We start from the raw sequence: 10,069 nt of genomic DNA, 5'->3' as shown, positions 1-10,069 counted from the left end.
AAAAAAAAAAAAAAAAGAAAGATATATTTAGTATCCCCAAAAATCTGTGGCATGAAGGAGCTTGAAAACTTGGACTCTCATGCTAGCTCTGTTACTATTTGAGTAATTCTGGGCAAATCTCAACCTCTTTGAGCTCTAGTTTCTCCTCAGTGAAATGTGAAAGTAACATTTGCTTTGCCAACAGGATCATTGTGAGGGTGTCAGGAGAGGGTGAAAGTGTTTTGTGAAGGCCATGCAGATGGGGTCGTTATGAGCACATCCCAAATGTTTTCCTCCTTGACCTGTATCAAGATAGATCCTGGCACTTGGGCTTTTCATTAGCTAAACCAAACAGTCCCGCTCCAGATGTTTGTCTGAGGGGTGGTCCTGCCTCATGGGAGGCTCCAGATGTGCCCCAAGAAGGACTTCTTATAGGGTCCTGCACTGGGATCTGCAAGAGCTCTCTGCTGGGCATGAAAGACTTGGCCGCTAGGGCTGTCCTCAGGACACTTGCAACATCTTTGGCTGGAAAACTATCCACATGTGAAACAACAAAAGATGTGTACAAAGCACCCATAAAACAAATGAAAGTGATGGGCCAGCAGAGTTGAGAGAACACCATTGTGAAGACAGAGTTGGGGCCTGGGCTTGGGGCAAGAGGACTTGGGGTGCCTCCTTGAGGAGGTTAACAATCATAAAGCCAGATACAGAGTAATACTGAGCAAAGCTGACTGTGTGGCAATCTACCTTAGGTTGTAGGGAGACCCAGATTTGTTGTGAGATATGGAGATGATGACATTGGAGATGAGGATGTTGATAGCAATTAACATTCATTAAGCACTTCCTCTGTGCCAGGCAGTCTACTAAATACTGCTTAAAATGGTTTTTATTATTTTCAAAATTAAGCTTTTTTTTAAAAAGTAAACTCTAACCCCAACAGGTCTCAAACTCACGCCCCCAACATCAAGAGTTCCATGCTCTATGGACTGAGTCAGTCATGTACCCCTCAAAATTAAATTGGTAATGAAGTCTAAGGAAACTAAAGTGTATTAAAATGTCCATTGGGAGCACCTGCTATTACAGTTGGTAGACCAAGTGACTCTTGATCTTGGAATCATGAGTTTGAGCCCCACATTAGGAGCAGAGCTCACTTAAAAAACCCCAAATATTAAAAGCCTAAAAAGAAGAGCACATCTCACCTCAGAAGTAACCGTCTCACCTCAGTGTTTTGAGCTGAGCACTTTACCCACATAAACTCATTTAAACTATAGAGAAATCTTACTGGAAAAATTTATCCCCATTTGTAGACAGAGAAAACAAAACTCAAGAGAGGTTCAATTTAACACTACCCAGATGGTAAGCAGTGGAGCCAGGTGGGACTCAAACTAGTCCAGTCAAGCCAGAGGTGACTCCATCAGGTCTCACAGTGAGGGGATGGAGCCAGCTCTGGGAGAAAGCATCTGCAGTGGTCATGGGGTTTAGGGGAAGCTGCCAACCAGCGCAAAGAGTGAGGTGTGGGTAGCAGAGAAGGCCTAAAAGTCCCCTTCATCTCTTCATGACACCTTGGGATGCTGACTTTCTGAGTTCTGTTTGGGCAACCGCTCCATATATGGGTCACTGTCCTGGCAGGGAACAGATGACACATATAAAATGGATCATTTGAAAAGAGTTAAGAGACTACAAAGCTGTGGACAGAGTTTAAGGGACAAGCGATAGAGCTGTTACCATCCCTAGGACTGGAGGGACAAGAGAGGACAGTTAGGGGAACTCAGAAAGGATGGATATGGGGGCACCTGGGTGGTTCAGTTGGTTAAGCGTCTGACTCTTGATTTCAGCTCAGGTCATGATCTCGCAGTCTGAGATTGAGACTTGCGTTGGACTCTGCGCTGACAGCCTGGAATTCTCTCTCCTTTTTCCTCTGCCCCTCCCCTGCTCACGCTCTCACCCTCTCTCAAGGAAAAAAAAAAAAAAGAACAGAAGGATATGGGGAGAGAGCTGCCTAGCAGGAGTTGTAGCCTTCCTTAAATGGAATCGACCGACCCACAGTGACCTGGAAGGAAGGCGGCTGAAGAATAAGTAGACTGACTTCACTCTCCTGCCTCCCAATAGCCTGTTGGTAACTTTTCCAGCCAATTCCAACCAGTGGCCAGAAGTTAAGGGAGGCCATTGACAGTGCCAGTACAGGTTGACTCCTGGTGCACAAGCAGGGTGGAGAAAGATGGGGAAAGGTTCTAGAGGGATGAGCTATCTGACACAACCTACCTCATCAGCTTGGGTCTTTTCTGCTGTTCTTTGCCAGGCCACTGCCCACTGAGTGCCCCAGCACTGGTAGGGACCAACACCGCCTCTCCATGCAACAAGGCTACAGGGGCAGCTCTTTTCTTCAAAGACTCTGGTCACACTATCCTCGCCTCCTGACGTAAGAGGTTGGAGCCCCAAAGACCACCCAGCCTGGGTGCCTTAAGGTTCTGTAGCTACAGGGTTGGTGTGTAGAGAGTTCTGACATGGGAAAGCCAGCCAGAGGTCATGTGGGGATGCCTCTTAGCCCAGCTTCTCAATGAAAGATCAGACTGGAGCAAGGCTCCACTCTCCTTAGTGGTGAAATGCCTGGCTTTGATAAAATGGTCCCTAAAGTCTCAGCCCTGAATTTCAGCCTTCGATTATTCCTTTTTTTTAAACTTTTTGATGTTTTTTATTTATTTTTGAGAGACAGAGATAGCATGAGCAGGGGAGGGTCAGAGAGAGAGGGAGACACAGAATCTGAAGCAGGCTCCAGGCTCTGAGCTAGCTGTCAGCACAGAGCCTGACCTGGGGCTCGAACCCATGAACTGTGAGATCATGACCTGAGCCGAAAGCGGATGCTTTATTCCTTTAAAAAAAAAAGTTTAGGGGCACCTGGGTGGCTCAGTCGGTTAAGCCTCCGACTTCGGCTCAGGTCAGATCTCACGTTCGTGGGTTCAGGCCCCGTGTCAGGCTCTGTGCTGACAGCTAGCTCAGAGCCTGGAGCCTGCTTCCGGTTCTGTGTCTCCTTCTCTCTCTGCTCCTCCCCCTCTCATGCTCTGTCTCTCTCTGTATCAAAAATAAATAAAACATTAAAAAAAAGTTTATTTATCATTTTGGGAGAGAGATAGAGTGTGCGTGGGGGAGGGGCAGAGAGAGAGGGAGACACAGAAACCAAAGCAAGTTCCAGACTCTGAGCTGTCAGCACAGAGTCGACATGGGGCTTAAACTTACAGACAGTGAGCCAAAGTCGGACGCTTAACCAACAGAGCCACCCAGGTGCCCCTAAGCCTTTGATTATTCCTAAACCACTAGCTTGGCAACAGGAATGAGCTGTGTGTGTATGTTGTGTGCTGGGTCACAATCTGACCTCAGACACAACCCCTCTGCCTCAATCTTGCCTACATCTTCCTCCATCTAGGGCAGTGAGCTCAGAAGCTCACCGGGCAGGTATCACTGAGCCCCAGGAGTTGTCCCTGTGTCGCAGATCCATCCATTTTAGATCACTTTCCATGATCTTGGGCAACTAGCTCCCAAACTCTTTTGTGATCTGGTGTAATCATGGCTCCCTTTTTCCTTTATTTCCCCCAGCTTTATATTAGCTTTATCACACATGATTCTTCTCACTTTGCCTTAACTGTACCACTTCCTACAGCCAGTTCTTTTCAATATGTTTTATTAGAGACGTATTCGAATCACCCTTTAGAAAGATTGGTAAATATAGTAACGAAATATAGTAGCAAAAAATGTGCCTGTAATCCTATTGTCCTAATGCAACTAGTATCATTTTTGTGAATTATCTTCTAGTGTTTTTTATACCCATGATGATTCACCTACTTGTTTTCATGCCGTAACTGTCTGATTTTTCTCACCACATTGGCTCATAACTTTTCTTTCATGTTTCTTTTTTTTTTAATGTTTTATTTATTTTTGATACAGAGAGAGACAGAGCATGAGAGGGGGAGGGGCAGAGAGAGAAGGAGGCATGGAACACGAAGCAGGCTCCAGGCTCTGAGCTAGCTGTCAGCACAGAGCCTGATGTGGGGCTCGAATCCACGAACGTGAGATCTGACCTGAGCCGAAGTCGGAGGCTTAACTGACTGAGCCACCCAGGCGCCCTTCTTTCATGTTTCTAAATAGTCTTTATTATTTTGCAACCTCTTAAAGATGATTGGCTATTTGTACTTGGTTTTTGCCTTTTAGTTGTTAGAAATACATTATTACTTTAAAATAATTTTTTTAGAGGGGCCCCTAGGTGGGTCAGTCAGCTCAGCTTCCGACTCCTGACTTGGGCTTGGGTCTTGACTTCACAGTTCATAGGATCGAGCCCTGTGTCAGGCTCTGTGCTGACCATGCAGAGCCTACTTGGGATTCTCTCTGTCTCCTCTCTCTGCCCTTTCCCTGTGCATGCATGTGTGTGTGCTCTCTCTCAAAATAAATGAACATTAAAAATATAAAATAAAATTATTTTATAGGGGTGCTTGGCTGGTTCAGGGAGGGGAGCATGCAACCCTCGATGTCAAGATCATGAGTTCAAGCCCTCTGTTGGGCATGGAGCCTACTTAAAAAAATTGTACAAAAAATGATTTAAAAAAAATTTTAATGAAGAAAATAAAGAATCGATAATCTCACCTTCCAGATAATACAGAATTATATACATATTTCCAGACAATTCTCAAAAATATCTTAAAATATTGGACATGTTGGGGTACCTGGGTGGTTCAGTTGGTTGAGTGCCTAATGTTTTTTATTTATTTTTGATACAGAGAGAGACAGAGCATGAAAGGGGGAGGGTCAGAGAGAGGGAGATACAGAATCGGAAGCAGGCTCCAGGCTCTGAGCTGTCTGTCAGCACAGAGCCCGACGCGGGGCTCGAACCCACGAACATGAGATCTGACCTGAGCCGAAGCCGGAGGCTTAACCGACTGAGCCACCCAGGCGCCCTGTGCCTGATTCTTGATACTGGCTTAGGCAGTGATTTCACAGTGTGAGATTGATCACTGTGTCAGGCTCTGTGCTGACCATGAGGAACCTGCTTGGGGTTCTCTGTCTGTCTGTCTGTCTCTCTTTCTGCCCCTCCCCTGTTCGTGCTCTCTCTCGCTCTAAAAAACAAAACAAAACAAAAAACCTTAAAAAAGAATAGAACACATTTATGCTTGAAAAAATAAAAACCTCCTCCTCAATTTCTCTGTACCAGGTTTTCCATCATTCCATCATTAACAAGTTGTATGAGTACACACACACACACACACACACACACACACACACACACAATTTGTTATTTTTAAGACACTGATGGCATCATACAGCACCAGACTCTGTTCTACACTGTGCTGTTTTCACTTGTAGTTTGCAGGTTGCCTAACGATCAGTAAATGTTTTCATTTGCTAATCAATGTCAATGTATTTAAAAAATTATTTTTTCTCATTATTCACTGTAGAATAATTAGGAATTCTAGATAAGCAAATATGTGAAAACAAATTTGTCCATATACATCTCCCAGTCATAACAACTTTTAACATTTGGCATTAAAATTTTTTTTAATGTTCATTTATTTTTGAGAGAGAGGGAGACACATAATCTGAAGCAGGCTCCAGGCTCTGAGCCGGCAGCACAGGGCCTGATGTGGGGCTCGAACTTGTGAACTGCGAGATCTATAGTACACTATCCATTGTCTTATTGTTTGATAATCATGATGTTTGTACCTTTTAATGTTTTTAAACAGTAATGTGATGAACATCTGGTAGCTTAATCATTTGAAAAATGACTATTATGGGCTTTGCACTGACAGTGAAGAGCCTGCTTGGGATTCTCTCTCTCCCCTCTGTCCTTCCCTCCTCATATGCAGGCTTTCTCTTTCTCTCTCTCTCAAAATAAATAAATGAACTCAAAGTGACTTTTATTGTATTTTTCTTATTGTACATATTTATTTAGAAAAATTAGAATATGTGGATAAGAAAAAGAATAAAACAAACATCATTATGACTTCACCTATCCATACATAAATCACTTTTTTCATCGTAATGACAAAATGTATTTCTTTATTTTATTTATTTATGATTTTATTTTTTACTTTCTATAATTTATTTATTTTTTATAATTTACATCCAAGTTAGATAGCACATAATGCAACAATGACATCGGGAGTAGGTTTCTTAAGTCCCTTACCTATTTAGCCCATCCCTTCTCCCAAAGCCCAAACAGCAACTCTCTGTTTGTTCTCTATATTTAGGAGTCTCTTATGTTTTGTCCCCCTCCTTCTTTTTATATTATTTTTGCTTCCCTTCCATTATGTTCATTTGTTTTGTATCCATAAATGACCTTTTTATATGTGATGTTTCTAACAAATATATTGATATACAGGTTCTTTATGGTAACTTGTTTTTATCCTTTCCTTTTTGAGAGAGAGAGGCAGAAGGAGAGAGACTGAGAGATCAAAAGAGAGAATGAGAGAGAGAGAGAGAGAGAGCGAGAGAGAGAGAGAGAGAGAGAGAATCCAAGCATGGAGAATCTTAGCACAGAGCCTGACTCGGAGCTCAAACTCACGGCACTGGGATCCTGACCAGAGCCAAAATCAAGAGTCAGACGTTCAACCAACTGAGCCACTCAGGTGGCCCTATTTTTTCCTTTTAGAATATACATTGCTTTTTTATGTCAATAAAAGTTTTTCTTAGTAGCTGTAGAATATCCCATCGTATGGACATACTTACCTAACCTCCTGTTGGACTTTTGTGTTGTTTCCAGTTTTACTCTATTGTAAATAAAGCTGCAATGGATGGTCTTCTACAGAGGATCATTTCTTCCACGTTTTTAATTATCTCCTTAGGATGGATTCCAAAAACAAATTATTGAGTTAAGAGACACGTACACTTGATGCCTTTTGATCATCCCATCAAGTTGTCATGTTCCATAGTGGGACCAATTTGTACTCCTACTTCAGTCATGATTAGGACTGCCCTTCTCCATACAAACCCTGAATGGGATCACTAAAAATAACGACAATCAGCTATTCCGAATTTGGCAAGTAAAAATGGTATTGCATTTAAATTTTTGAGTACGTAATTTCTAATAGGATTCAGTTTTTATTTGTGTCCACTAGCTAGTTAGATTTCTTCCCTGAGTTGTATGTTCATGTCAACTTATTTTTCATTCATATCAGAATGTTCATCACTCCTATTTTTTTATAATAAAAACTTTCAATATTTTAATATTTGATTGTCATAAGAGACACATAATATAAAATCTACTATCTTAACTGTTTTTAAGTGTTAGGGTCAGGGTACAGTCACATCACCACTACCAACTTCCATAATTCTTTTCATTTTGCAAAACTGAAACTCTCTGGGGGCACCTGGGTGACTCAGTCGGTTAAGTGTCCGACTTCAGCTCAGGTCCTGATTTCACAGTTTGTGGGTTTGAACCCCGTGCCAGGCTCTGTGCTGACAGCTAGCTCAGAGCCTGGAGCCTGCTTTGGATTCTGTGTCTCTCTTTCTCTCTGCCCCCCTCCCGGCCCTCACTCACACTCTGTCTCTCTCAAAAAGAAACATTAAAAAAATAAAAAAAACCCCTGAAATTCTCTGTCCATTAAACATAAGCTCCCCATTCTTCCCCTCTTCAACCCAAGACCCTAGCAACCACCATTCTGCTTTCTGTCTCTGTAAGTGTGACTACTTTAGGTGCCCCACATAAGTGGGATCATAGAGTGTCGTATTTTTGTGACTGGTTTCTTTCACTGAGTGTAATGTCCTCAAGCGTCATCTCTGCTGTAGCACGTGTCAGAATTTCCTTCCTTTTTAAGGCTGAACACTATTCTGTTATATGTCTACACAACATTTTGCTCATCCATTCATCCATCCATAGTAACTTAGATTGTTTCCACTCCTCCATTATAGTAAATAATGTTGCTAATATGAACATGGATATACAAATACAGGCATTTATTTTATTTTATTTTTTATTTCATTTTAATGTTTATTATTTTTGAGAAAGAGAGACAGAGCCCGAGCAGTGGAGGGGCAGAGAGAGAGAGAGAGAGAGACAGACAGACAGACAGACAGAATCTAAAGCAGGTTCCAGGCTCTGAGCTGTCAGCACAGAGCCTGATGCACCCAAGCTTTCCCCTATGTCTAAGAAAGTGACAGGAAGCAACAGGGGATGAAGAATGTAACCAACACAGAGGCATCACGCAAAAGAAAACAGGGAAGGAAATACAGACAAGGTAGGTTGGCAGCTTCCTTTGACCTTCAAGTGTGCATGAGGCTAGCAGTTGCCTTTGAGCATTGGGCTCAAATTCACGAACCCTGAGATCATGACCTGAGCGGAAGTCAGACGTTTAACCCACTGAGCCACCCTGGCGTCCCTACAGGCATACATTTTAAAACTAAGTTTGACATTTTGCCTTTACATTTTGCTTATCATATTTTTGTGATTTGCTAAGGTTATAGTCAAAATCATTGATCTTTTCCTTTATAGCATCTGACATTGATGTCAAGCTTAAAAAATCCATCCCTGGGGTGCCTGAGTGGCTCAGTTGGTTAAGCGTCAGACTCTAGATCTCAGCTCAGGTCATGATCTCATGGGTTGGTGAAATTGAACCTCGAGTGAGGCTCTGTGCTGCCAATGCAGAGCCTGCTTGGGATTCTCTCTCTCCCTCTCTCTCTGCCTTTACTCTCTCTCTTTCTCTCAAAATAAATAAACTGAAAAATTATCCATTCCACTTAAAAAAATTTTTAATGTTTCTTTATTGAGACAGAGAGAAACAGTGTGAGTAGGGGAGGGGCAGAGAGAGAGGGAGACACTGAATCGGAAGCAGGCTCTAGCCTCTGAGCTGTCATCACAGAGCCTGATGCGGGGCTCGAACTCACGAGCTGTGAGATCATGACATGAGCTGAAGTCGAATGCTTAACCAACTGAGCCACCCAGGCACCCCTCCATTCCCACTTTAATACACAATGATAACACTATATATCTTTTCAGGTCCTTTATATATATTAATCACATACTTATAATTCATTTGAACTATATTTTATGATTTGAAATAGAGACTTTGTCCCCCATAAATGGTTAACTAACTGTCCCATCACCATTTCCCCCACCACTTTGAAATACATATATCACACACACACACCTTTGCAGATGTTTCTGGACCTTCTGTTTGTTTCCTTGGTTTCTCTGTTAATTATGTTGGGAAAGCTTAAAGAAGGAATGCTCAAAGGCAACTGCTAGCTTCATGCACACTTGAAGGTCAAAGGAAGCTGCCAACCTACCTTGTCTGTATTTCCTTCCCTGTTTTCTTTTGCGTGATGCCTCTGTGTTGGTTACATTCTTCATCCCCTGTTGCTTCCTGTCACTTTCTTAGACATAGGGGAAAGCTTGGGTGAGGATTCTTAGGATATGTGTAATCTTGATTTTCTTGGACACTGGGGAAGGCCGTATGGACATAATAGCAAATGTCAGCAACATTTGGATTTCCCTGCAAACCTTCTCAGTACTCCTGGGCAAGGCGAACAGTCCCTAAGACTTAGGTAAGCTCCCAGGATCTCCGCACTGGAGGCCAGGTGTTTTCCTCCTACAAAGGATGTGCCTTGTCCTGGTACAGGAGGCAGGTGATTTTGGGGGCACTGTGCAATATGCAGACAACCTCTACGTTTATAAAAATTTCTGAAACTCAGCTCTTTGAAACAGGCTCGAGAAGCCTGCTTTCATCACGCTGTGGGCCGGTCTGGTCTCTGCCCAACTCCACGAATGAGAATCTCCTGGGGCGGAAGGAGCTTGAAGCCTGGGGTGGAGCGGGTCCTAGGGTCGGGCGGCCTGCGGGCCAACCCCCACTCTTTTAACTGCTGTCCCTTTAAAATATGTTAGTAATCTGAAAGGCACACCAGTTTTATGTATTTAGAGTGCCTTAATTTTTTTATGCATAACTTTCTGGGAAGGTAGAGCAGGTGTCATAAGCGAGAAAGGCCTTGTCACTGCGAATCCGGTTTCCCACGCAAAACTCTGAGAACGTAAAGCCTCGCGCAGTGCTCCAAAGAAGCCCGGCGCTTGGGCACGGGCTATGGCCTTGGCCGCTGCGGCGTGAGAGGCGCAGCC

The sequence above is a fragment of the Suricata suricatta genome, chromosome 17, assembly GCF_006229205.1.
Source record: "Suricata suricatta isolate VVHF042 chromosome 17, meerkat_22Aug2017_6uvM2_HiC, whole genome shotgun sequence".
NCBI lineage: Eukaryota > Metazoa > Chordata > Mammalia > Carnivora > Herpestidae > Suricata > Suricata suricatta.
This window is presented reverse-complemented; position numbering follows the sequence as displayed.